General features: G+C 46.3%; 2 long non-coding RNA genes across 5 annotated transcripts; one reads left to right on the top strand and one right to left on the bottom strand.

The window, feature by feature from the left end:
- The first annotated feature begins 119 nt into the window (after window positions 1-119).
- Window positions 120-22,977, top strand: LOC310899366. 4 transcript variants are annotated; one of them, XR_014584247.1, is made up of 4 exons: window positions 266-3,835; window positions 11,864-12,440; window positions 13,267-13,299; window positions 17,953-22,977. It is a non-coding gene; the product is annotated as an uncharacterized lncRNA (long non-coding RNA). The 4 variants fall into 4 exon arrangements; XR_014584246.1 differs by lacking the exons at window positions 13,267-13,299; window positions 17,953-22,977 and adding an exon at window positions 14,630-15,808 and having other exon boundaries at window positions 120-1,143; XR_014584248.1 differs by lacking the exon at window positions 13,267-13,299.
- On the bottom strand, window positions 12,300-27,062 carry LOC310899365. The gene is made up of 3 exons (XR_014584245.1): window positions 26,233-27,062; window positions 22,989-23,208; window positions 12,300-12,435 (listed from the first exon to the last, which is right to left on the bottom strand). It is a non-coding gene; the product is annotated as an uncharacterized lncRNA (long non-coding RNA).
- Between the last annotated feature and the right edge of the window lie 89 nt (window positions 27,063-27,151).

The raw sequence follows: 27,151 nt of genomic DNA on the forward strand, positions 1-27,151 counted from the left end.
TCGCAATAAGAGCCGCCCTGGCTCGCCCGGCGCCCCCAGCCCCGCGGCCGGAGGCGGGCGCAGGAGGGAGGCTCTTACGGAGGCAGGGGGGCCAATCTCAGCCTCCAGATTTCAGCAGCCTCGCAGGGGAGGGGGAGGCTGGCCATATGGCAGGGGGAGGAAAAGGGGGGAATCGGAGAGTTTTGCACTGCGGGGGGAAGGAAAAAAAAAATAAAGGGGGAAAAAAAAAAAAACCTTTGGTGAAAAGTCAGAGGGCTCCCAATTTCGTGAATGAGCCTCCTCCCTCAGCCCCTCCAGGACGGTGGGTCACGGTGTGAGGTTATGGACGGGGAGCTGGAGCTGGAAACGAATTGGCGGCTTCCTCGTGTCCTTTGTGCGCTCCTGAGCGCGGGCACGGGCCGCAGAGCAGCACGGAGGGCTGCGAGGCAGCCAGAAGCAGGAGGCACCGGGCGAGAGGGGCAGAGCCGCACCGCTCGGGTTTATGAATGAAACCACAACGAAAGGCAGCCGTCGCCGGGAGCCGGCCGCCCCAAACCCTGCTGCTGTGCCGGGACCGGGGAAGCTCTTCTCATCCTCTGTGCCCTCGGCCCGGGAGCCCGGTCTGAGCTCGCCCGGGGCCCCGACGGCTTTAGCCGGGGACCTCCGCCTCGCCGTGGCGACCAGCGCTGGCCGGGGGAGGTGGCGGGGGCTGCCCCCGTCGCCCCGCTGCGGGGTCCCGGAGCCGAGCCCGGCGAGCGGGGCGATGCTGCGGCCGCGGGAGAGGGGGCAGTGCAGCCCCAGGAACCGAGCGGGGACGGAGGCCCCTGACTCCAGGGAGGGCTCCGGCCTCGGAGCCGAGCCCCCGGGCTTCTCCCGCTTCCTCCCTTCCCGCTCCGGCCCGCCTCCCTCCCTTTTTTCTTTTTATTATTATTTTTTTCCGTTTAGGGCTAAACAAAAGTTTTGTCCTCAAAGTCAAGCGACAGGATGCGGTGGTTTTTCTCCCTCCCTAAACCAAGGAGAGCTGAGCCTCCGGAGCGAAGATGCCCCGAAGGGAGTGAGGGCAGGCAGGAGAAGAACAGCGTGCTCAGGCCGAGGGCCCTGTGGCGAGGCTCGCAGGGTCCCCAGCCTTTTTGCACGCTCTCCGCTAGTGCATCCTCAGCTCGGGTGAGTGCACAACCCCGCTATTGCTTCCACATGTTCCTGCAGGAAACCAGCGGAGTCAGATCCCTGGTCGGAATGCTAACAGGATACCGTAATGCTTGTGAATAAACAACAGGCTGCGAGTGAGTCAAAAGCACAATGAGGGAAAAAATAATAATAAAAAAAAAATGGGTACACCCGGGTGTTCTCCACCTGGGGGGCGAGCACAGGCAGCAGCCCGGCCCCCCGAGGTTGTGCAGGACGAGCCCCGACGGCACGGGAGGGCTTCGGGCAGGGTTCAGCACTGCGAAGATGTGCGGCTGTAGAAAGTGCGTGAGCCTGAGGCCGTGGGGGCTCGGGCTGGCACCCAGGAGCCTGCTTTGACGGGTTTGAGGATGGAGGTGATGCCTGGCGAGGGACCCGCCAGCATCAGCCGTGACGCCTGCTCAAGGAAAAGAGCAAAAGGAAGGGGAGAAGGCGCTCTCTGTTTGCAATTACCTGCCTCATTTGAATAATGCCTTCGTCGTGATCATTATCGAGCATTCGTTAACGGCTTCCACGTGGGATCTCACAAGAACGAGGGCAGAATAAAACCAAATCGCGGGCTCGGGACGGGCAAAAAGCTGCGGGCGAGGACCCCGGCGGCTGCTGCGGGGCCGGGCCGGGGGCAGCGGGGCCGCTTTCCCCGAGGTGGCTCCCCCTTCCCCGCCCCGACGGCAGGGGACGAGGGGCCCCCTGCCCGCGGGAGGAGCCCGGGAGCCTTGTCGGGGCCGTTCCCCCCCTCCCGGTGCCGGCGGTGCCTGGGGGGTGTTTGAAATAACCCCTCCGGGACGGCTCCCGAGCGCTCCCCCCGCCCCGTGTGGCGCAGGGGGGTCCCGTCCAGGGGCTTGGGGTTAGCGAGAGGACAGGCTGGGGGTGGGGGGATTTACACCACGGCAGCCCCCTCCCCTCCCAGCCCCTCTCCCCTCCCCCGGAGTGCTGCAGCATAAGGCATCCTCCCTGTTTATGTGGCAACAGATGGAAGCCGCACGTCTTAAACAACCCGGGCTGAATGGAGCCGCTGCCGCCTGTTTACTTTCCCAATCTGCAGGCCCCCAACACCCCCCAACACCCCCGCGGGGGCGGTCGCAGTCCCGGCCCCCTCCCCGGTTCCGCAGCGCCCGCAGGCTCCGGGCGGCGGGCACCGACGGGGCGGCTCGCTGTGGCCCCGGGAGCTTGCGGGGGGGCTGGGAGCTGGGATTTTGGGCTCGGTCGGAGGGCAGGGATGGGGCTGAGCGCCGTCGGCCACGTTTTAGGGATGCCCGGTGCCGGCTGAGCTCTCCGTAGGCACAGCGCCGCTCAGGAGGACCGCGACACCCCTGGATGCACACCTCTCTGCTCATTAGTATTTTTCTATTTTTCTAAGCTTTTTTATTTATTTTTTTTTTATTTCTTTTTCTAAATATCCATTCAATGGATATTTCCATTCTCGGGCCCGCCCGTTTCCCGAGCAAAACACCGGCCTAAGCCACAACCCTGCATCGAGAAGGGCAGCTCCGGGCCGGAGCAGAGCCCCGACAAACCCCGAGAGAGGGAGAAAACCGAGCGGCCTCTCCTCGCTTGTCCCTGTAAATCTGTGCCCCCGTCTGTCGCGGAGGGAGGAGAACACAGCAGCGGGACAGACGGGGACAGACCGGGGGCACAGCCGGGCTCCGCCGAGCCCAGCCCCGCCGAGGGAGATGCTCGGCCCCTGCAGACGTGCCGCGTTTACAGCCACGGCGGGGATTTTTTGATTTTTCCCTTTTTCCACAACTCCCTCGTTCTGTTTGTCCGACATCGGCTGTCCCCGTGTCGGTGGGCGAGCAGGGAGCCAGACAAAAGAAATTAACGGCTGCTCCCCGCCGCCAGCCTCCCCTCCCCTACCTTTATTTTCATTCACCCCCGAGTGGTCTAAGGCAATGCCCCGTGCCCGTCCTGTTCCCTCTAAGGCCTCTGCTGCCCCAACATCGAGTTGTTTTGCTTTCGTTGTCACATTTGCCTCATGACGTTAAAAGATGCCAGAACAAGCGTGGCAGCCTTATTCTTTGCGGTGGGAAAAAAAAAAAAAAAAAAGCTTTGTTTTTCCTGATTTTTTTTTTTAATTTTTTTTTTTTTTGGGACTGGGGCAGCACAACCAGGCTGCTCCGGTCCTAACCCGGTTTAGGGGTGGGGTAATGGGGCGGGAGCGGAGGCTGCAGGGGCAGCAGGCGGGACGCTAGGGGGCACCGCAGCCCGCGGGAGGAGCGGCCGGGCAGCGCCAGCCACCGGGGGGAGCGGGCACACGGCTCCCCCCCTGCACCGGAGGAGCTCTCCTTTCATAGATCCACACCCCCCCAAAGAAAAGAAAAAAAATTTAGCAGCCACCCTCCCCGTTAGCCAGCGGGAGAGGGCAGCGCTGGGTGCGTGCCTGTGTCTTGCAGCCGGGGGGGACGGTTTTCTTTCTTAAATATAACCAGAGAGCCCGAGGAGGAGTTCAGTGGGGCAAGGCACACCCCGCAGACGCTTGGTTTCGCTGTTCGCAGTTAAAGGATCGGCAGGGTTTTGGGGAGGATGGGGAAGCGAGGATCCGAGCACTGCATCCCTGTGGGTCCAGCAGCAGCCCCGTGGCGAGCAGAGCTGCGAGAGCATGTCCTCCCTGCCACAAACGGGGATTTTCCCCCCAGAAAATCAAAGGACCTCCTCTGCTGATTCAGCCCAGGTTTGATTTCTACCCGTAACTCCTCAGACCATTATCTTTGCCTTTGTTCTTCCAAACCGCAGCAATTAATGGATTACAGCAGGACACAGACACAGCCAAGCCAGGCAGCTCTGTTCCTCTGTCTAGTTACTGTTGGTGCCAGCTTTACCCCTTCGGGCTGCTGTGCTCAGGGGCCCTGAGATCTGCACGGGACAGATGGCTGGTCCCTGGGCCACCCAGGAAACAGAGGTCACCATCACCCGTGGTATGGTGGCCACAGCCAGATCCATGTCAATGTTGATCCCTACCTATGCACGGGCTGGCCATGTCCACAACACATCACTGCCATGGGCAAGGAAGAGCCAAGGTAGGCTGAGCATCATGAGGTGCCCAGCTCTGGAGGGACCCCACAGGTCTGTCCAGTGACCTGAATCGCCCATGCTCCAGACATGGAGGTTGTCTGTTTTCTGCTTCATCCCATGATAGGTTTTCCTCTGGTGCTTAACATTTTGACAACACATCCCTTTGGAACAATCTGCTGTAGAATAACTGAAGCTAAGGACAAGGTTTCAGAGATGTAATTGACTTTGGAAACGGATGCCTCTCTTCCCCGGAAGTTTTATGCTCTGAAATACCATGACAAACAAAGCACTGTCCCTCTGTTTTCGTGGCACGGAGAGATCCTGAGCATCATCTCGCGATTAAACTCGTGTGATCAGTTGCTTTCTTTAGTCGGGAGATAGGAGGGCCCGACACACTGAACAGCCAGGGGAAATTGTTCTTCTCTTTTCTGTCGCTTCTATAAATGACTAATTGGGCTTTTCCTTTTGTCTGAGGTCAACAGGTTTTAGCCCGTACCTCATCTCATTCTCCAGGGAGTACTTGCTGCTTCAGTTACATGTTTATTTGCCTGTCCATTGTTGAGAGTCCTTTAGGGTACTCAGTTATTTGCACTTCACTTGAGTGGGGTGGCCGCAGAGGGAGAAACGAGAAAGTTAAATGAGGGGAAAATACAGGCACAGGTCAGTTCCCAGCAGCTGTGGACAAGAAATGACGGCTCAGGCTCGGCTTAGACTGGGGAGATCCAGCGTGACTCAAGCACAGGGCTCGTGGCAGCATCGGGGTGGGTTTGGGTCCTTGGACTGCTGGCTGTTGTACTCAGACAGCCCTGGTCTTAACCTAAATTATCTTACAAAAAAAGGGTCTAATGTGGAAACCGGGACAGATTCTGCATCGTGTAAATCTGGTGTAATTCCAACTTCAAGGGAAATATTCCAGATTGAATCTGGTATAATTAAGATTAAAAATTGGCTCTGGAAGTCTTTTCTTTGGCAATAAAGTTAGAGAAGTACTGTGAAGAAAAATAATTCAAACCAGAACATTGTTTCAGTGCTCTTTTAAATAACATATGCTATAGGCGCTTTGAAGGCATTTGTTCTCCATGGCAGCAGTATTTTAAAACTTTCACTTTGGCTCCGCTGAGTTAACCCTTGAGAACCAAGTGTGTTTAAAATAGGCTACGTACACAAACACCATTTTGCAGGACATTCTCCAAATAACAGTAATTTTAAAATATCTTTTAGAGTGATATGATTGCTGCTGTGGCAGTAGCAAGCTGCCTGGTGCGGGTGAAGCCATGCACTTCACAAAGCAGGCAATGCAATGAGTCTGAATTTATACCTTACTTGTCATAGTGTTGTTTTTTCTTTTTTCATGGTGAAAACTTTGTTATCAGAATACTAAACTCAACACACCAAGAAGGAGCAATTTCAGAAGGCAGTTTAGTGTCTCTGGGAAGCAAACTCTGAATGGTGTACCTAAAGGAATGGAGGAAAACTGAAGAGCCATAAATTACTCGGCATTTTTCTAGCTCCCATGAATAAGATGACAAGCTCTCCTCTAATAGTCACTGTGTCCAGTGCCACCTCATTTGTGAGGCCTGTGTCCCCAGCAGAAATGATTTCACCATAACTTTATTGCAATTGCTGAGGAGATGCTGGTGCTTGCCTTGTGTAGCTGGGCAATTTTTCCAGGTCTGGCATTCAGCCCCAATGAAATCACGAGGTCTGTCATTCCTATAGTGGTCCCAGATTTTCACCACAGGTTAATCAGATCTTTCTTCAGGGTGTGGAGAAAAAAAAAAAAAAAGAGGGGAAAAATAAGAATCAGCTGTGCCTGTCTTTGATTCCTTGTGGCACAGAAATAATACGGTCTTGGAAAACGTGTTTTCCACTTTGTAAGTGGGGCGGGGAAGTAGGAGGGGTTAAATCTTTCAAAAGCACAGGAACACTGAGCCTTGTCACCCCTGTTTTTTGCCAGAGGACCCCTTGCTGAACCAGCAAACGAGGATCTCACTATAACACTGACTCTTTCACTTGGCAACCTTTCAAGCTGCTTGATGAGCAGGTTCGTAGAGCTAGGGAGCAGTGAGACATGTCCTGCCCCAAACCTGCTGCTGCAAGGAGCTTAGCATCCGTCCTCCCTGCATGGGTGCTCCGGAGGGAGGCAGGAAGATGGGAAACAAGCACAGGAGAGACCAGACGGAGCCCCAAATGGACCTGCAGATGGGGCCCATCTGAGGTTTCTTTCAGAGAAAGTGAATTGTGGGATAATCCCTCACCTTTCTGGCCCCTGCTCCCATCCGTGTTTTGCTCCCTTTGTCCCAAGATAACAGGCTAAGTGCTGAAGGAATAGTAGTAATGACACACAAAAAAATGCCTAAATAAGAGCAGTGCTCTTATTGCTGGCTCTCTTTGTCTGCCAGTCGAGGACACCACATAAAAGGAGTAGGGTAGGAACAGGTCACTTCACCCCTATTTTCTATTTTCACAGTCAAAGGGAACAGAAACGTGCTCTCCTGAGTGTCAAGAGAATTCAGAATTTCCTTTCCCTCTCGTTTTGTGATGGGAGAAAACATTTGTGCAGCCAAAGTAAATCCAAATAAATTCTTGCAATTCCTATCCGTCACTGATCTTCTATTTTCTCTTCTTAGTTATTTTTCTCCCAATGTGCTCTACACTACTACAAGAAAAAGGTGTTATTTAAATCCACACCTCTATGAAACCTTGCTGGGAACATCTCATTAAGAAAGCTACAAGCAGAGTCTCAGGAGGTCCGAATGAACCTATGATGCCTGCTACGATTACTCTTTTCCGAAACATAGTAGGGTTTAGTCAACTTGACAACGTGAAGGGTTCGAGGAAATGCTTTCCTCCTGAAACATCAGCAGCTGTACAGCTGGGGGCTGATCAAAACAGCACTCGGAAGTGTCACTGCAGCCTCCGCCGTGAACAGGGAAGTCTGCAGCACGCAGTTCTGCTTACGGGAGGTTAAAATATATAGGTAGTTAGACAGCTTGGGTGGACAGAAGCCATTGTAAATATCTGAAGAGTCGAGTGCCTTTTTTTTTCTGGGAGACAAATGGTCCCACAGCCCACTTAGCACCTGCCAGTGCCCCTCGGCTGCCCTTTGCCCCGTGGGACTGCTTGTTCTGACGGCTTCTAAAGCTCTCCCGGCTTCAAATTCCTTCTCCGTATGTTGGCTTTTTTCATTGCTGCCTACCCCAATATTGACTTAGGAAAGAAGGAGAGTTAAAAGTAGCCAGCTCCCGTGCTGCCTACAGACCTTCTGCCTAGCTTTGCTTTAGGACCCGAATCACAAACATTGGCTTAAGCTACCATTAGCATCTGAATGGAGATAAGGGTTGCAGGAGAAGCTAGGGTAGGCAGCTACCTTGTGCAAGCATCATCCCTCAATTATTTTGAGGAGTAGGAGAGAAGCAGGATCACAGCAGAGAATGTTTGTGTCCCATTTCAGCAGCAAGGGATTACTTGGAATTAAGGAAGTAACAAATTTGCTTAAAAAAAAAAAGTTACATTCCTCAAGGAGACCACTGGAGCCTGAGCGAAGCCTGCTGTTGGTGACGGGTAGCTTCAGCTCTTCGACTCTCCTTGTCCTTGCCCCTGTGCTGCTCTGCCTGGCCAAGCCCAGGGAACTGGGGGGAAAAGGAGGATGTCGGGCATGCACGGGTGGCACAGTTTTACGAAGGTCAGTAAACTTGGGCTCCATCAGACCACCAGAGAGAGTGGGTTTCCCAGCTGGAAGCACTCAAACATGTTGCCCTGCACAGAAAAACACCCTCACTCCAGCCTCCAGGAATGCATCTCTGCCACGGTTAGTAAAAGTGTCCCAGAATATCTCAGCGTCGCAGTGTTACACGAGAAGACAGCCAGACTCCGCGTTCAGATTCAGGATTAAAAACAACTGCTGGATTCCCACCCAGAAGCAAAAATAAAACAAGTGAAGGCTGCGAGCACAGGCACCGTGGGCTCCCTCTGCCCAGCTCCGCAGCTTCTGTGGCATCTGCAGTAACCACAGCAGAAAGGAGACACGGCAAAAGCCAAACCCAAAGTAGACTGCAGTGACGTGTCCTCCGGGCAGAAAAGTTTTTGGATCTCTACAAATGTTAAAACATGCCAGGAATGGCTGTTTTGACCCTGCTTTGATTCTGAGAGCAGGTGGTGGATCCCAAAATATCCTGGTGCTGGGGCTTTCTTTGGCAAGGCGTCAACACCAAGAGAGATCTGATGTCATCTTGATGTCAGAGCTTGAATATGATACATGGATATGTCAGCACGATGACTCACCCCCTGGGACGTGGGCCTCTACGGTTTGCAAAGGAGACTTGAGGACCGGCCCAGCCATGCAGTGAGCCTGCAGGGGTGGCCATGGAGGGAGGACGGTGACATGCTCAGGGATGTGCTTGATGGCATGCCCTGGCAGCAGCTGGGCAGTCCTCAAGGAAACACACAAGTGCCATCAAACACTCCCTGTAAACAGAGGGGCATCTCCAAAGGCTAGCCAAAGGTGGGGAAGCTCTGGGCACAGTCTGTGCTCCTGTCTCCAGGAGCTACATATGTGCCTGGAACCTGAACAGTACCACAAGAGATACCCCTTACAGAGGGTAGAAGCAGAAATTGTATGGTCTGAGTGGTAAAGACCACTTGTTTGGTCTTCACGGTGGTGGTGACAGGTCCTCAGGCTTATTAAAATGTGTCATCAGTCCTCAAATTCTTTGGACAGAAGGGGGATGTTTTTGCTGGCAATTAGAGCAAACACAGTGATTAGGTCTGCATTAGGAGGAGGATTTAGTCAGGGACAGAGAAAACTCAGGGTAGAAGGAAGATTTAAGCCTGTGGGGAAAGCATGGGCAGAGGCTTGTGTCCTCTTGCAGGGATTCAAGTTAGTTAATTATGCACTCAGTAATTTGATAAAGCAGCTATGAGGCTACAAAGGTGCAAATTCAGACTACCTGCCGTTGTGTTCGTAGTAGGCTAGAAAACCTTTAGGTGTCTGAGAGTTACAGTTCAGGAGACCATGTCTGACCAACTACATGAAATTAATCAGCTAGCTATGTAGGGAAAAGAAGACCACATGCTCCAAAAATGCAGTGAATTCTCTGTGATGTGTAAATGAGGGGCAACTGTTGAAATCCACAGCATTACAGCATTGTGTTACAGGGACGAGAACTGGACCAAGAAGATTAATATTTTCCTTGAGCCCACTGTGATCACCAATGATGTTTGTCACATTTGGAAAATGCAAGAAAACATAAAATCCTTAAGGATAACATTATGTGCAACAAGCTGTTACCTGCAGGAATCTGCTAGATGCCTCTGAGAAAAATCTGTCCGAAAGGTGGGATTCTAAGGAAAGTTTCTAGTGTGTTCATTTCACTCATTCGATCTATGTTAAGAACACCACTGAAAGGGCTTTGCTTTGGAAACACAGAAAACAGAGCCAACTTTCCACTTCCAGCATCTCCCATTCAGAAGGAATGTGCAGAAGACCTTGATACGATATGAATTAAAACGATTATGTCTTTGCCAGCCCTAAATTCCAGGAAGCGAAGCACACCATCCTCATCTGCCATTCCAGGCAACATTTGCTTTTACTCTAGCCTAAATACCAGACTGTTTCCTAAATCCTCAGAAGCTGACCGTTCGCTCAGATTCCTCAAGCTCTCCCAGCAGAGCAGCATGCTCTCCAGGCATTTCAGGCACTCTTGCATGTCATCCAAAATCGTTTTCTGCCCCCTGGGGTTTTAGAGGCGCCTCTTCAAGAAAAACAATAGGCTTCCACGGCACGTGGGGCTGGTAGGACACACTGCCTGCACAGAGCCCCCTCGGTGGTACCTCCTGATGGGGCCAGGAGAGCCTGTGCTGTTTGAACACATGCTAGCTCGCAGCTCTGTAGGGGAGTGGGTTTCATAAAGGAGATTCAGAGCTTCATGAAATCCTTCCAGAGGATAACTGCTTGCACTTATTGCTTCTTTGATTCATCTCTAACGTCTTCCATTATGCTACTTTCTATGCATAAGCACGTCCTCCCAAGGAGATGTAGAAATCCTCTGGCCTTGAGTAGACGTTTCCTGTGTAGATCTGAGTGCTCTGCCACCTCTGTGACACCATGGGTGCCTCACCTTCAAATCTTACTTCTTGGCCCAGGGAATCTGTAGGGAAGATGACAGGCATTGGAAGGATTGAAGCAAAGTGATAGGGTTTGTAGAAGATGAAAAAAAACTTGTCTCATCTGACTCCCATAATAACCATGCAACATGAGCATCCCAGGAGGATTTTCTTTTCCTCAAAACTCAAGGAAAGCTCCATATTTGCAGGACAATCTCAGCACATAATCCTACTATGCTTCACCTGGCCAGGGAGTCAGGAAGGGGAGAGGTGACAAGGTCTGGGGGTTAGTCCCAGGGGTATGAAGCTCTGGCACAAACAGAGCAGCACGTTTGGTGAGATGACCCATTTGGAGATTTCCTCCTGCCCAGCCCTCGGCCCTGGTGGGTATTGCCTAGCCAGTCCCTGGCTCTGCAGAGGAATTGGGCTGATGCTCTCCGAGTGTGGAATGCATCATGCCAGCAACATCTGATGCTCTTCAAAGAGATTACAGACTACATCTGGCGGAGGCGCTGGATTTGCTGCTGTCATGTAGAGGAAGGATGTAGATAGAGAGGCTCATGCAGTAGCCAGACAGCTATTAAAATGTACAGATTTTGATCCAGGGGACAATAAGGTCAATCAAAACCTTAAAGTTGTTGGGATTCCTATGCCTGCTGTACGCTGGTAAATCACCACTCTGTCTGCTTCCCCCTCTTGTCACCAAAACCTGCTGTCTTTGGTGTCCCAGAAGTGCAGGGCTGTAGCAGAGCAAAGAGTAAAGCATGCCGAAGTGTGTGGGGTTCCTACTAGCTTCTGCTGAGGTAAGATTTTAGAAAAAATCATAGAAAAAGAAGTAACACTAAGTACTTTACTAAGTATTTTCTGAAGTTGCTGAGGGATTTAAGTAGTGAATTACCAATGATGTTACTCAGAGGCAGTGTAGTAGCTTTTAGTCTTGAAAAATAATTAATTAGACAAAATAGCATATTTTGACAAGCATTGTTCTTTCCAAAATATAAAAATAATGTGATTATTGCGCCAGATACATAAGAACTAATCAAGGACTCTGTAAGCATTTGGTCAAAAACTGTCCCTCTGTATATAGTATATAAAAGTCTTTCTATAAAAGACCGTACTGCCTGTGTTAGTATCCATGTTCCCAAATGCTCTATAAGGTGATTAAAAAAATTTCAGCATGATATACATATCACCTCATGTCAGAGGTCATCTTTCTGCATCACAGTGGGAGGAACTCAGGACAGGGAGTGAAGCTGAGCAGGAAGGCTTCAGCCCAACATCCCTCTGCAGCCAAACAGTGCGAAATCACTGCTCAAAGCAGGCTCCTGGCAGCTGCTAACGTAAACGGAAAAATTTCAACTAGCCAAAACAGGTCGCTACTGTCTCCTGGAAATTTGTAAAAAGACTTCAGTAGGAGTTTTTAGTTTTCTCTGAGAAATCTCTTCTCTCTTTTTTTTTTTTTGACAAAATTATGAAGGCCCAAATCCTTAAAACAGAAAGATCCATTTAATACACACACATCTGCATTTTTTTATGATTTTCTTTTTCTCTTTCTCTCTTTTTATTTTTTTCTTTTCCCCAGAACATATAGAAGAAGAAGAAAAAACAACCAAGAGAATGACCGAAGTCCCCCTGGAGGTGTGACTCTCCCTACAAATGCCAGGGCTATCTGAGCCCCATGCTCCGACTGCGCCTGTTTACTTCTCTGTGCAGTGATGCAGTCCTGCTGGCTCACCTTCCAGCTGTTGCAACAGACAGCCACATCCTGAGACTCTTCCTCCGTCTGTCTTACTTCAGACTGAAGCACTTTCCCGCTTACTGGAGTGGGGACAGGGGAAAACTGGGTCAAGAGAAAGTGCAAAGGCTTCGAGCTGTGCTGGCGACACAGGCAGACCAAATGCTGGGTGTAGCTCTGGACTGAGAGAGGGGTACACACCCGAGAGAGAAGGAGATCATGATGGGTTTGGTCAATATATGGGTCCAAGACTTCTCTAAGCAGTTTTGAAAACAGAGAATGGTGAAATACAGGGATGAGGCCAAAGAAATGCAAGTAGCTCCTTTCCAGCTCCTCTTCCTTCTGACACCTCCTCGTCTGGTTAAAGCTGATGTGCAGGACAAGTCTTCAACAGGCAGTGACTGTAACCTTAAGTGTTTCTAAGGTACGTCAAAAGAGAGGAGAATTTGGAAAAAAACAAAAACAAAAACATAATTTAATTAAAATATTGAGGAGTGCACGGTATGCTGTCTCAAGAAAATGAGATACGCAGTATTTCAGTAAATCAGATAACATTCATACAAGAACAACTTAGAAGAATGTGACTACACTGGATATTTAGGCTGATTTTTACCATGTTTGACAACTGCTTTAAAGAGAAATCAGAATTTTAGGGAGATATTTTCATTTCCTATATGCATAGCAAAAGGATTTTGAGGTGCAGAGGTCAGTCATTTTGTTAAAGGGTGTGGTGCTATAGATCAAAATGTTATATCATGGCATTAAATTTGTTTCATTACAAACTCTAATCACTATCAGGTTGTTATGATTCCTACTGGAGAACAACTTTGAAAAATAAACCAAGTCCTGATAGCACAGTTTTGAAATACTATCTCTGGCATTTCATTTGAAATCCTTTTGAAATGTTTTTGTCACATTATTTGCTTTTACTAGTTTGTTTTCCTGATCTGTGAGTTTTATATTATAATTAGGGTCTTTTTAGCAAAGAAAAATCTGAATAGCTTCCTCAGAGAAAATAATACACCAAGTTTGTATAGCATACTATATACTGCTTGTCACTTTGCTGATGACATGTTTTGCAGGCACAGGTATAATTTCAAGTTGGCAGTGCAACCTTAAACTTCAATTTCAAGAACGCTATTTTATTAACACGACCTGCCAGATTCCCATAAACTAACAATGTTGTGCAATGCTTCTCCCACGCTGCCATCCCTTAGCACAGATCTTTCTTTTTTTTTTTTTTCCTCCAGAACAGAAGAGCATTGCAGCATTTCTGGAGCAATGTAGGTAATTTTACAAAACACATCTTCTAGAGAAAGATTACCAGAATCCATTATTTCCTTCTATAACTAATCCAGAAAGTGTCAAAAGCAGCTTGATCTACTGCTTAGAACGAATGAAAAAATAACACACAGAAAACCATATGAGTAAGCTGCATACAGAAGTCAGTCATTATTGTACTTTCTGTACACTATGTGCAAGCATGCTTTTTCCTGCAACTTTCTTAATTTCTCTAGATCTTCATTTACAATTGTTTTGTTGATTGTTTGTTTGTTTCCCAAATTGTTTGTTTCTTTGTAATATTTTGTCATTTATTTTTTACTGTGGTAAGAAAGAAGATTAGGGCTAGAACCAAAATAATAGACAGAGCCTGTCTCACAACCTGCAGACACATGCCCCCCTAGCTCCTCTCCCTGCCCTCTGTCCCAGGAGAAGACAGCAGAGCCAGGTCTGGTTCAATCACTGTGCAGAGGTGAGGTTGCTCTGGCCCTGGTTTTGGGTCAAGGATTGGGTGCTGCTGGACCATGAGAATCAAGGGACTCTGCTCATGCCGTGGTGGTGGGTCTGCACCAGAGGATGCTACAAAGGACATGATGGGATTCACAAGGAGACATCTCAGTTAAATGAGAAGTTTCTCAAAATGTTAAACTTAAAAAAGAAATGGAAAAAAAAATCTGGGATTTGTGGCCAAGATAAGAATGGAAGAACAGCTGTACTGAGTCAGACCATAGGCCCATCCTGTCTTTGACCATGTCCACTAAAAAGTAACAGACTAGTAAAGGCAAATATGTAAAGGTGCTTTCTCAGAGTATAAATCTAGACTGCAATGATTTGCATCTCAGAGACTGCTGGAGCCAAGGGTTTGTTTCTTCATGTTTAATAGTTCTCCATGTCCATGATTTTTTCCAGTTGCGCTTTGAACCCAAGCAGTATTTTAGCCTCTGGTACCAAGGATTTCCCTGGACATAAGCATCAGCAGACCCTCAGGAGGGATAAATACCACTGACAACATTATAGACACTGGCAAGGTTGGAGATGCTCAAAAGCAAAGTCAAAATGGGGAAATCAGGCTTTAGAGATGCCACTGAAGAAAATCATAAATTACAGCAGGCAATAAATAACAAGGAAATTCATAGGAAAGGTCATCATAAATTTTATAAAGTAAAGTACAAAAAGTCTAAAACAAACAGCAAGGGATTCTTCACCTAAAGAAAGAGGGTTTCCTGGAAAGAATTGGGGACCCACTGGATCATGAGGGGTGAAAGGAAATATTCAAAATAAACACACTATTGAGAAGCTGAGTAATTTTCCTTCATCTCTGTCTATCATCAGAAATGTGGAAATATGCCTGCCCTGAACTTGGTCACTTCCTTTGAGGAACACGAGATCTTCTTGGAGATGAGAATCTCAGAAGAAACCAGAGTTTGCAGGGAGTAAAGTCGCCAGTTCCAGATGTTGCCTATCTGAAAGCTGTGACCAAGCTCAAGGTTGGAGGAGCTGAGCAGCCAGCAACAACACAGTCCAAAAAGCCTCTCCAGAGCAGCACAGCAAAGAAGAGTCTGGTAATAAAGTGTATTGGCATCAAGTTGGGAAGCATCACTGATTGATAAGTAAGGGGACCAGGACATCAGGCAAAAAGGAAGAAGTCAAGGACTGAAGTTAGAAATGAGATTAAATCCATGATAAGAAAGTGCAAGGTCATGTAACAGTGGACTTTTAACGGTTTTTATTGTGGAAGAAGAAAGACTGTAGACTCACATGATAATTTTATGCTCCTAGGCGTGTAAAGACCAGAAGAAAATGCACGGCAAACAGACAACAGGATTTATCAGGATACAAGTTTACAGCAGAGAAATGAAAGAATAAGAGAAAGCACAGAAATAAATGGTTTAACATATATTGGTAAATAAAATAACTGTATAGAAGAAAATATCGATCATGCACATATTCCATGGTACTTTGGCTGGTAGTCAAAAGGTTTCCAACCACCAGAAAGAAGAGGCTAGCCCTCTCAGATGGTGGGCTGGTCAAACCAGGTAACAGCCCAAGAGGCGAGGACAGAACACCTAGCTTTGCCATGGGAAGAAAGAACCTCTCATGGCCTTCATCTCAAAAGACCAAGCTCTGTATAGTCCTGAAGACCACGTATTTTACCAGAAATCTGGGACAGCAGAGACAAGTGGGCATTGGAGCTGTTATATCCTGTTCCCAGCTTGTTATATCCTGTTCCCAGCTTGAGGAACCAAGCTATGAGCCATTGGCTTCTGTTATAGGGTGGAAGCATGTCCTTCACCAGTAACATCCTCCCTATAGACACTGGTTCTTCCCTTGCTGGTGGGAACTGAAGTCTGATTTTCCAGAGCTTTTGGATCCATGGAACAGGCAGAGATTTGCCTATACTGGCAATTAACGTTGAATTCTGACACTCCAAAAACCACTGCAGTTCAGAGAGAAAGTAATCTCTTTGTTATGACATCTAAAGATCCTAAATAAAAGGAAACCATTAATTACCCCAATGGTCCATCAGTTTGCTTGTTAGAAGTCCAGAATTTGCTCAGGGTTTCCCAGTTTACTGGGCAGGTCTTCAGAAAGTCTGAGGGAAGGGGCAGAAAAAGAACAGGACTGCAACCAAGACTGCAACCTGTTAACTTCGCTGAGATCTGGCACACTTCTCTGAGAGCAGCTCAGCACGGTGTTAGGGTGTCAGCTTGTGAATCCTCCCTTCTCACCATACAACCCTCCAGAAGTTGGCTGGAGATGACAGCGTACCGCAAAATACCTTGGCTACGTGCTGAATCGTCTTATTACACTACCAAGAGTAAAGGGAAGATATTAAGGCAGTCATAGCTAGAAGCTGTATTTGTGAGAGTGATCCGGACCTCATGTTATTTATATCTGTAAAGCGATTAACCCTTGCACTCTTCTTTCAACACATCAGCTCTATTTTCTTTTTAAAATGATACAGAGAACTAAGTCTGGGGGTATTTCCTAAGTAACTCTGTATGTGGCTGCCATCGTTGCTTGCTCTTGGGGGTTTCTCTCTCTTCAGCACTCACATCTAAATTTCTTCAAATAAGTGCATATAGGGGCTGGGGCTGTGCCAATCTCCTCTCACTTGTGTATGCTTGCTGCCTCCTGGTTGCTGAGAGACACAGAAGCGAGATTTCCCCAAGGTGCTGGGAAATATTTCCTTCTGTTTGCTCAGACACACAGGGCAAATGCTACCCTTACTCTGTGAGTTTACTTTCTCATCTCTCCATCTCTCCTTTTTCCCTGCTGCTTCCACAAATCAAAACATTTTGCCATATCCCAAACTTTTTGCTCTCCACTGTTACTTCTTGCAGATACTGTAAGGGAAACGCCTGCTTTCCTTTTCTCTAGCAATCAGCCAGATTATTATTATTTTTTTTTAATAAATCTTTGTTACCTGGACTGGGATGCTGATTCACATTTGCGGGTGTGTGATTCACCCCCTCAAATCTGGGGAGACAGTCTGTGGTTCAGGGGGCAGAGACCTGTACTTTGAAGCTGAAGGATGAGACGATTTCTAAACCTCAGTTTTACGGGGTTTAGAAATAATTTATGTCAACTCTGTCCTCAGACTGTGCCGCATGGCTCCGTTAACACACCCCCCCCCCCCCAGAATCTATTAGAAAAATACACTGGTTGATTGCATCAATTTAAAATGTTGCATGTTTCCTGTGGAGTGACAAATTCCAGCGTGAACCAATGGAAAATGAGGTCTCTGTATCAGCACACATGGAGGCAGGAGGGGATTAGAGTCCTTTCAATAATCAAAAATGTATAAAGTTGGGGCTTGGTTCAAAGCCTGAATCAGAACCTATTGAATTGGCTGGAATGTTTCCAAAGGCTGCAGTCGGCTTTGGACCACTTCCAGGCTGCAGAAAATAAATAGGTGAAATGTAATATCCTGAGATATATGGGAGCACGCTTTGGATGAGCTTGTAATTTCATTTTGGACTTCATCTCTGTGCTTCTTGTCAAGTCTGCGGCTTTTTTAGCCACTTAAAAACAGTTCTAGCATGAAGAAAACACAAAGTAGACGTCTACATTAAGCAGCAGGGCATGATACAGGGATCCCAGAGCCACTGCTGCCTGCACGCCGTCCCTTCAGCTGCATGGCACTGTGCCCAGGCTAATAAGACCTGCTGAGCAACAGAATTTGTTAGCATCAGAGTAGCTTGGCCTTTAGAGCTTCTCATCTCCTCTGCTCCTTGCACCCATCTCCACATGGGCACTCTGTTAGCTTCTGTCCCATCTGCTGAGCTGCTTGTAGGGTTCTGATTTTTCTCACAAAATGGGCCAGGTTAACAAAAAAAATGTTCTTTAAATCAATTCAGTTAACCTGGTCCATCTCTGCCGACTATAAAAAGGGAAGGACTTTGTGGCAGCAACTCCAGGGACAGACGCAAGCAGCAGGGAGATGGTGGGAGGGTAAGGACAAAAGCTGCACCAAGACCTCTTCAGGCACTCTGGTGCTACTGAAATGTTGAGCCCAAAGAGTTTACCTAGGAAGAATCACTGTGGTGGGTTGTCTGAAAATGTCTGTGCCTTTCACTCTCTCAAAAACACTATAACAAAGCTTGAATATCTATTACTTTTACTGAATTCTTGTTATTCTTTAACTTTTACAGGAGAGACAGCAAATGTAGAAGGAGAACAGCATTGTTCCACCTGTTACTGGTTTTAAAACAAAAACTTTCCTATCACCATAAACACAGAGACAACAACACATTTTTCCCAGACTTCTGTTTTGTCGAGAGCCTTATTCCCTCTTGAGACAGTTCATTATGCTTCTATGAAAAAAAAAAAAGGGCTATGACTGCATCATTTCTGCTAGTGTTGCACATTCTAAATATTAAAAGCCAGCAGTGGCAATCTCACTGCAAGGAGATGTGGTATGTAACATTTTCCCATCATACATTAAAGCTGCTTTTAAAGTGGAGCGAATCAGCACTGTTTTCCAAATTATGCCAGAAAGAGACTATAACTCTTAAGAACTCTGGAGGAATGGAAAAAACAGTTGGTCTTTTTACTGAGGAAAACAGTATTACTCCAATAATGAATCATTTGAAACATTCACACAGCCTATTATAACAATATTTTAAATCAAACTGTAAGGGAGTTAACCCCATAAATCTGAAAACGGGGTAAGCCCTCTGGGAAGTACATTACTGTCTTGATAGGCCAGATTCTGCACCACTGAAAGCAAGAAATAGTTTTACTTCCCTGGGAGAAAAAATAAAATATATATATATATATATATATGAAGAATTTATGCTGTGGAAGTTTACCCTATTGTTTTAGATAATACCAAACCCAGATGAAAATATTGAGTGTTGTATTATAGGCATTTTCTCTCATCAGTCAAAATATTTTCCTGAGTAGGAAAATATTTACCTACAGAGGTGCAGATCAGGATGGGTGCCATGGCACTAGTGCCATGTCACTGCATGCCTGCTGTACGAGAGTAGAATCAGATAAGAGAATGAAGCAGGTCTATGTTACCTGCTATGTAACATAAACTGCTCCAGGAAGTTCTTATTCATTCAAGGGACTCCTGAAACTAAACATCTGTTCACATTAATTTTATTCAGTCGTAGTATATATAGTTGAAATATATATATATATTTATATATGTGTACATTTGGCATTTTAAGATACAGATCCCTTTCCATTTAAAAAGGCATCAGTCTTTCTTAACCATCACAAGAAAGGTTCTCTTGTCATTCCAGCCCTGATTTCTGGTGCACAAAATGGGTTTCCCAACCCTGCGGTACTGCAGAAGTGCTATATGAATTAGCAGTGTTTAGGAAGAGGAAGCAAAGAAGGCCAAGAAATCTACCTAGTCTGGAAAATACACCAGGAGATCAACTCTAGGACCTCGTACAGAAACTGACAAAGATGACCTTACACTGAGGTCAACGCGAACATAAAGAAGCACTGACACTAATAAAACTGCATTTAGCATTTTATGCCCTGTGTGCTACCTTCATCTAGAGCTGCTCTGTATCATGTGAGAAGGTAAAACCTCACAGAAGTTAATGTGTGGTTATAAATATTACATTATTATGGTACTACCCCCTCTTTTTTCTTATAAAGCTGTCAAAGTAATATAATAGATATAAATCAAATTTCTATGGTTTTAGCCCGGTCCTGGCCTCTTTGCTGAGGCTGCTTGAGCAGTGCTCCTGCAGAAGCACTTGCTTCCTTGACAGGGTGAGCAGAAAATCCCATCCACTACTCTTCCATCACACACCTGCCATACAGCAACCTAACATAGCTGCCCTATGAACTTGCTCTGAAGCACACCCCACGCTCTGACAGGCACCGCAGAGGTGGGACAGGGAGGGAAGAAATGGGAAGAGCAAGGGGCTTGACCTCATATTTCCCATGTTTGCCTATGAGTGCATTCCATTTTTGTCTATCCAAGGACTAATGTCAAGTTATGCCTATGCGTCTGTCCAGATTTGCTATTCTTAAGTCAAAAGTATTTCCGACCTCATGCTAGAACCCCTGATTCAAAATAAAACCCCTGTCCACTGTAAGGAATAATCTTTCCCAAGAAGAACCATAAAAAGTTAATGAGCAGGGGTGATGATAAAGATATGGAACAAAGGGAGGGCAGGACTAGGAACTGGGACTTCCATCCACATTAAAAAAAAAAAAAAAAATCAGTCCAGCCATATTTTAGAGCTATACCCAACAAGAAGGAATTTAGAGCAGCCAGCTCAATCCATGTACATGCAGGTACCCAGGCTGAGCCAGCTGCCTCTCCATTCAGTGGAAAGGGAGAGGCGTCTCCAGGGAGCGATTTAGGAAAACACTTAATCACATGCTTAACCTTTGAAGTGTGTATTGAATTCTGTAATTAAAAGCCTGGGTACTTTTCCAGTGTATAGCCACAGTGACGAGAGACAAATCAATGAACACGAAATACTAGGAGCATCAATCTAGCCTTCCGTTATGTTGTGTATTCATTGCAAGACTTCTCTTGAGAGCAGATGCATGCAGTGCTCAGCTAAACACAGACTGCTTCTGGACTACTGCAGAAGTGGCAGGCAGGGCATCTCATGGAGCAGAAGCAGGATCAGGTCTGCACAGAGGAATTCAACCCAGAAAGTCTTCTGATTCAAAGTGATGTTGGACTTGGTTCCCAAGGGGAAATCCCTGTCTACTGAGTGGGATTAACAACACCGCCTTCATGTCTTCTTCCGAAATGCTTCACTTGAAACACTACAAATGAGATGGCTCTTTCTGCTCCAAGCAAGAGAAGTGTTCACTTATTGTGGAGTGAGTGTGTGTGTGTGTGGTGTCTCCCTCTGTCCCTTTTTGGAGTACTTCAAGCTGAAATCTCTGTGCAGCATAAGGATAGTGTTTCTCAAAGATTTTGAGTACACTGCTGGGTATTCTAGGCACCTTCAAAAATAACATAATATATTCCCTTGACAATGTCATATACTTGATTGCAACACCTATGTATTACATATACATATGTATTTAAAAGTTACATGTAGACGCTTAGGCATGTTTATATTTTATAATCATTATTTGGAGCAGAGGATGGGAGGTTGCCTTGTGTTTCATGGGTCTCACATTTCTGTAATCTGGGTAAATGTGAAGCAACAGGAAGCTCTGACACCCTGTAAAATATATAGCACAGCCAATTCTTGAACTTTTGCTTTCTTCTGGCCAGGGAAGGATTCATCTTGCCTTGCTTCAGGCATGCAGTCTAAGCTATTTATTTAAGCAAGCTATGATACCATCCACAGAGGAAGATAAGTGTGCTGAAGTGGCTAGAGACTGTATTTTATATATGTTATTTCACTTGTCCTTAAGTTGTCATGCTTACAGTAAAATTGTTTTCAGATGTGTGCTTTAATTATTACCATTAAATATTAACCAAAAATAGTGTGTGTACATATCTTCATCAGAGAAAAAAAAATAAAAGAAAGGTGGTGGAAAGTCTCCTGCATTGCTTTCACTGTTGGGTTGCCCACAACATTGCTGATGGCACGATGTAGCTGGACAATGAATGCTGTAGCTCCTTTACCTGCAAGGCAGCTAAAAGCAATGCAAGCACCAACCTCTTCAGATTTGCATTCGAGTATAAACTTCACAGAGAATTCATTTCAGTTAGACAACAAATTGACACCTCCCGCCATTTTATAATCTGTGTACAGAGAATTATTTTGCCCTAATGTTGTTGAACAGCATGAATGCATTATGATCCATTCAAATAAACAGCTGCATTTTTTTTTCAGTCCATAGCTATTCCTTTTATTCCAAATCTATTCCTTTAACCCAGAATACTGATAATAGATTGAAGATGAGATCACTGACTATACATACATGGTGGGCGGTTTCCAAATACCACACCAGCAGAAGGACAATAGGGTCCTAAAAAAGGCAGCATTTTTTGTTTATTAAGTACCAGAAAGTATTAAAAAATGCAAATGAGGGAAAAGAGCTAATTCTTCTGGCATGGATAATTAAAACAGAATTATACAAATAGCTTTTGAGTTAGACTGAAAACTTAATTAAGTCCTAAATTTGAAGCCATCACCCACCCCTTTTTCTTATCTGTACTATGAATCTTTATTAAAAACAGTATATATTACTCCACAAACTTAGTCTGGCCATATTTCCCCCTGTAAGTATCTCTCAAAGTTGTCATTTATTTAATAAATGGCACATCATGCTGGGATTCCCTAAGTGTCCTGTTAAGGTGCCAAATGCACCTATAGGAATCATATATCTTTTAACCAAGTTTTAACAAACTGTTTACAAATTTGGATGTGCTACAGAAACATACCATAAAGAGCTAGAAAATCACCTAACTGGAGAGCCTTGGCTTGCATACTAGTTCCTACTTTCTCCCAGTGCTGCTCCAGTCCTACTCTGTGTTTGGCTTTGAGACTTTGCAGCCCTCTAATAGTCCCCAGGAGCTTTTCCCACACGGACCTATCTGACTCTCGCTGTCACTTACTCCTGGATTCGCGTCCCGCTTCTCTTCCAGCTGGATGCAAAACAAGCAGGCTCTATCTACAGACCAACAAACCCTTCCCAGTGCTTTCCCAGGAGGGCGGGAACTGGATAACAGCATGAAATGTTCCAGGCAAATATTACCATCCTGCTTCACTTTCTACAACAATTAAAACAACATTTTCATGCTGTTTTCTGCTCCAGCTAGTCAGTGTGTGTGAGCAAACTATGGTTTGCACATACAGACTCTGCTTTGCATGTGCAAACACACTGCTGCTTGGAGACTCTAGGGTTTGTTTGTTTGCTTGCTTGTGGGTAGAATTGTGTTTGCACGAGTCTTAGCCAAGGCACAGTTTGATATATTTGTCCCCGGACTTTTTCTGCTGAGAATAAACACAACACATCTTAGACAAAAGTCTACATTTTAAAGCTCAAAGTGACAGGAAGAGGCTGATAGAGCAAACATTTCCTTAATCACTGTCACATCGCTTTCAGGATGCTATAGAAAGGCTCAAAGATATTTATTGATCAGCCTCGATGTAATTACAGTGGAAGCTTCTGTTCTCCAAAGATGAGTAAGTATTTGTTAACGTGCTGCTCCAGAGCTATGAGCATGCAGTCTAGCAAAGAAATCAAATTCCACAAAGTAAAGAGCCAAAGGGTGTCAGGACCACAACAAGTGTACCTTGTTAAGACTGTAATGGGTCACCTTTGTGCCATTCCCATTCTCATGTACAACCATAGCCACTGGGATGGATTTGTGGTGTGCCATTTGCTGTTCTGGCTACAATAAGAGTGAAGTTTTCAAATCCCCGTCAGTTCTTTGATTTGATGGCCATTCCTCTTCCCCCTGGTGTACAGTTCAGCAGCTTGAACAGTAAAGTTGCCAATGAATCCATGTGCTCCTGTTCACAGGGAAAGCTTTTGTTCTCCACTTTGTCTTCCTAAATTTCACCTTGTGCCTTCGCCACACCTTCCAGAGAAGGTCGAGGAAGGAACCAACACCCAGCTGCCTTGCCCTAACCCCAAACACCGATCCTCTCTGGGGGTGACCTGGGGTGTGGTTGGGTTTCTCCATCAGGTGGCATTCGTTCAAGGTCCCTCTTGCATGGCTAATTGTTCCGATGGCTGTGCTCCTCACCCACGTCCCTCCTGGAGCTGGCCAGACCATGGCTCCTCTCACTCCTCGTCCCAGCCCTGGATGTCTCCCACCCCCAGAGCTGCTAATTTGTAATTCTTGCCAGCACCCCCTGCCAAAAACTTGTCATTTGCAAATTTATACATTTTTTGTGTGTAAATAATCTTTTAAAGCACACAATTTGCTGCGATTTGCTATAACTACTTACTGGGTGTAGAAAGAACTGTGCGTGCACTTCTGTGTTTAATAGAAAGCACATGTACAAAACCAACCAGCGAGCTATAAACTAAAGTGTCCAACGTTATTCTGCTTGCTTTCAAAGGGGGAAAGTGTTAGAAGGTGAAAGGGAAGCAAGTGCTTCCTTATCTCCTTCCTAAATGAACCCCCAAATAGCAAAAGGGAATAAAGCAAATCAGCAAAACATTTTTTTCCTTTGTAGAGTGCTGTTAGTCCTATGAAAAGCAGTGTTACATAGCAGAAAGTCTAGGGCATGATGCAGCCTGCTTTCTCGTGAAAAAAAAATAAAATAAATTATATATATATTTTCTTTCTGCAAAAGATGACCTGGGGGATTCTCAAGATCCCTCAAGACACGCTGAAATGAGAAGTCCGAGGTGTGTGAAGACAGACAGACGTGCTGGCAAGGAACGCAGCTTGCCACAGCGCCTGGGGAAGCTGAGTGTTCAAAATTAATGTAAAACATGAATAATTCTCTAACATTTGTGTCTCATGTTTACTTTTTACACAGAAATTGCTCTTTAATTTCAAGCATCAGTTTTCTTCATATGCCCTTGAGCTTGCCTTAGTGGAAAAGCTTTTAAAAAGGGGGAAAAACAAAAAACAGTAAATCTCTTCCACTTCCATTCAGAGTTATAGGAATAACTAAACTCAAAGTTAACAGGGGAAAAGACAATTATGAAAACAGAAGATCCGTGCTGTCCTTTTCTCTAAATAAACACTGTATTTACTTTCTCCTCTTCCTGAGGTTTTTATGCAAGTTTTTTCTTTGCAGGTCAGAACCCCCTAGCTCTGTGGGCAAAGGACCCACAAAATTTTTCAGCTTTATGGCTTCAGGCATTCAGGCGTTTCTGCTGATATTCCTGTACCTCCAGTGTGGTAAGAGTCTTCTACCAGAAAAGCCTCTTACAAAAGCTGCATTTACCATGAAGATTTTTTAAGTGATTTCAACTTTGACCTAGCAACTCTGGGAGTGCAGCTTCTGCCAGCAGCTGATACTGTAAACCTCATTTTCTAGGGAGGTTAAATTTATGAGAACAGTCTGCCTGTTCCCCCCTCCGTCTGTCTGTCTCGCAGGCTTGTCCCACCCACTCAGCTCCTCCTGGATCTGTTAGCCAACATCAGGAAAGGAGCAGAAGTCTTAAGGAGATGCTGATGCTCTATCCTCCCCTGTGGGTGCAGAGCTGTAAACGGGATGACCCGGCTGCAGCCTCTGTTTCCATGTGCTTCTCAAGAAACCATATGAGGGCAAGGGCACCAGTTTCCATAGGAAAGAAACAGGAGTAAAGGATGGGACAGCCCAGAGAGCAAGAGATGGGGAATGACAGGATTCAAGATCCATCTTTGCCAGCAACTATACTGCCTTCCTTCATGAACCTCCAACAGCCTACGCTGCTCATGATTCACTTTCATCTACTTTCACAGGGTGTCCCTCAAAACAAAAAGTAGCATTTTCCCCTTTGCTTTTCTGGCCAGTGCCCTCTGGATGGGGAGCCCCAGCACTGCTGTTCCCATCTCAGCAGCATCCAATATATCCAAAATAAAATAAATTACTGATTGCTGTCCATTGCCTCATTAAAATTCAACTTTCAGTTGACCGAATAAAAGAATTACAAACAAACCAAACAGGTGGGAAAACAGGACAAAGATGACAGCAACATGAAAATCGATGCTGTTTGCATCAAGGATTCCCTTTCCCAGCTGCCCCTTGGAGGTATTACAGTTTTTACACAAGCAAGACTGACTTACAGTCACAGTTCATCTGAACTTGCTGGGGCCACTCACATGCCTAAGGTTTTCCTGGTGTCTTTACCATTATTAGTTTAACTAAATCCAACATAGTAACCCTGTCCATCTATTCCAGAATATGCCTCAAAAGGCAGGCCTGATCTTTTAGGGGAACTGAATTACAAAGTGTCTCGTTTACAGTACCCACTGGAGGTGTCTACTTGCTTTTCTGTGGCCACTCTGAGAATCTTAAGCCATGTCTGGTCTGAGCATTTCTCTAGGAGAACGGGATAACAGTGGTAAGTTAGTTAAAATCCAAGGTTACTAGTGAAAAGTTGGAATACCAAATTTTCTTTGAAATGCCCCGCACATGGCTTATGCTAAGCGTGCTTCTTGACTCAGTGCAATTTGCATCTTCCACCTCTGTGGCTGACCACATTCTGGCCTAAGCTTCTTGCTGTTTTGAAAAGATCAGGGGCACTCGCAGCATAAAGACATCTTGAACTCTCGCCACCATTGCAGCCTTCTACAGAAGAAGAGGGAAAGCTCTTGCGTTTGTGACCAGGGCAGCTTTGCTGGCGTCTTAAGCCAGAGTTTCTGTCGGTTACCTACAGCCTGGCAGGGCTGGGGCTGTGACACCTACATAAATAAGTAACGGGGGCCAACGCACACACCAGCCAACCAACCCAAACCCATGTTCCGTCCCCAAAAGCGTTTGTTGCCTTTTTTTTTTTTTGGTTACATTTCCCCCCCTCCCTTCTCTTTTCACCGCCCCTTCGCATAATTAATATATTCGCCTTTCCTCCCATCCTCCCAATGGGCTTACCAGCTGCAGGGCCCCTGAATAGCAAGCTTAATTGTGCTTTGTCATGCAGAAGACCTCCCTTTTCTATAGCAGGTTACAAAGGGGGCCCGGCGGCGGCCGGGCTGCCCCGCACCGCGCAGGTAGCGCCCTCCGCCCGGGGACCTCCACCAGGACGCAGGATCCGACCCGCGGCCTCGCTCCTGCTCGGGAGCAAATGGGGGTGATGGGGGTTAATTGGCACCGCCCGGGCTCAAAGGGGCTTTGCCATTATAGGCTAATCAGGCGCCCTCCACCCGGTATAAATAGCAGGGGCCGGGGGGTGTAGATATTCACCGCGAATTACGGTTAATTATTATTTGGGTCCTGAGCTGCTACTTCTGCCCGTTGATTGGCACCGTCGTCTTCAGAGTATCTTCACACACCACCACCCCCCCCCCCCTTGTTTCTTGTTTTGACAGTTTAAATCCAGGTCTACGCGACATAGAAAGCTAATAAAATCCTCATTTCATTGTTAATCTGATTTCATTGCAGCGTAGGTTTTTTACCCTCACACCTGCGTAGCGGGGTGTAATTCCATTAATAATAAAAAAAAATCAACATATTCATTGCGTGTCTTTTCCCCGATGATATATTGTGAGCAGTGTGAGTTGAAAAAGAGCCATTTATTCTCACCGTGAATGAGTCTGCCTGGAACTGAAGACTTCACCTGCCTCCTCAGTCAATTAGGAATGTATCGAAAATTCTACCAGAAAACGAGTTAAATTAACCGTTAGCTAATTTCCTTGTGTCCCTCCTACATAATCCCCCCTTTTCAGCTTGCCCCAGAAATTACCACATGTTGCAAGGTTCAAATAGTGCCTAATGAAACAGTGACTAAATGGTGCGCTCCAACCCACAGCGAAGCCCTTTCGCTGTGCCTTCAAAGCCTGGGGGTCTGCAA

This window comes from Anser anser (assembly GCF_964211835.1).
Source record: "Anser anser genome assembly, chromosome: 4".
In the NCBI taxonomy this organism is placed as follows: domain Eukaryota; kingdom Metazoa; phylum Chordata; class Aves; order Anseriformes; family Anatidae; genus Anser; species Anser anser.